The sequence below is a fragment of the Cynara cardunculus genome (genome assembly GCF_001531365.2).
Source record: "Cynara cardunculus var. scolymus isolate 2C chromosome LG 6, CcrdV1, whole genome shotgun sequence".
NCBI lineage: Eukaryota > Viridiplantae > Streptophyta > Magnoliopsida > Asterales > Asteraceae > Cynara > Cynara cardunculus.
The window spans coordinates 20,123,458-20,125,071 of NC_037533.1; positions in this window are offsets into that span (position 1 = coordinate 20,123,458).

Consider the following 1,614-nt stretch of genomic DNA (forward strand, 5'->3'; position numbering starts at 1 on the left):
ATTATAAAATGGTTTATTTGCTTATTTTATTAATATTGTACATGTTCATGCACTCGTTTCATGATGATGAAACATATTCATATGAATGGAAAGATTTAAAGATTTTAATATATTATAATATTAAAAATTGATTTTTTTTTTGTTATTCAATGAATCTGGAAAGGATTTACAAAATGTTAATTTTGTTTACCAATTTTGCCCTTAGTATTGAAATAAAATAAATATTTATTATTTTTTAATTTTTAATTTCCTAAAATAAAGTAAACTAATCTTAGTCTTTGATCAAGAAAATGGATGGATGAGATTGGTTTACACGGTTTATACAAATAAGGCAAGTTTTTATTTGAACGCTCCTATATATATATATATATATATATATATATATATATATATATAGGTGGAGGTTCAAACCATAACACCTCCATTTTAGGAGAATATAGGAACACTCTTATCATATGTGATAATACACGTGAGATACCTGGTGGTGTGTGGATGACTTGCCTTGCGACTTAGGTGGCACCAAAGTTTGTTTGCATCTATGATTTAGTATCACATGTGATGAATTATAATATAACATCAAGAACACTTTTATCACATGTGGAAGCTTAATGGTGTAAGAGCGACTTGGGTCGCAATCTGGATCGTTGCAAAAGTTGTTTGTGTCTTTGATTTAGTATTACATTTGTATCATATGTGATTGTTTATAAAAAAAATGTTCTTACATTTTTATAAAATGAAAGTGTTATTGTTTAAACTCTTCCTCTCTATATATATATGTGTGTTTTTATTTTTAATTTTCAAATTATTGTGTTTGAATGTGAGACTAAAAAAATAAAAGAATATTTTTATCTTATGGTGCAAATATTGGGATAACAAAACATTAATTTATAAATTAACTTTCACATCAAACATAAAATTAATTAGATAACAAACTGGAATTGTGTATTTTACATAATTGGTCAAAGTAGTTTATAAAATAAGAGAAAATTACGTGTTTTTCCCTGTGATTATATATTTTTAATAATCTTTATCAATTATATTAAAAAAATTAACGTATCATGTTTCTATGGTTGTATTTTTATAATGAATTGAGTTCTCAATACAACTACATTAACCCAGGTCGTTGATTTATTTAGGGACCAAACTCATTAAAAAAAACACAGACACATTAAGGGATACTAGAAGTATACTCGCACAATGTAGCGAAATACATCTCGTAATGTTTCGTTTTTCTTTGTCTCAATCGATGTTATAATATGATTTTATATGGTTTTGAGAAAGTGTAATGTTTTTATTTTTAAATAAAATATAAATATGAAGACATGATAAAAAACATTGATATTAAACTATTTTAAATTTCTCCTTTTTTTGTTTATTTCTTTAAAAAAATAATTTTTGGTTTAATAATATAATTTTTTATAAATATAATACTTAAGTATTTTGTTAGAAGTTAATGACTATCCTAATTATATTTTAGATTTTTTATATTTTAAAATGAGATGTTTATCCTCTATTTCATTATGTTTATCCGCAGTTAGTTACACGAATTCAAACATAAAACTTTAATTAGTTGTATTTATGCACAATTTACTTGTAATCTTGAATTTTAAGTAA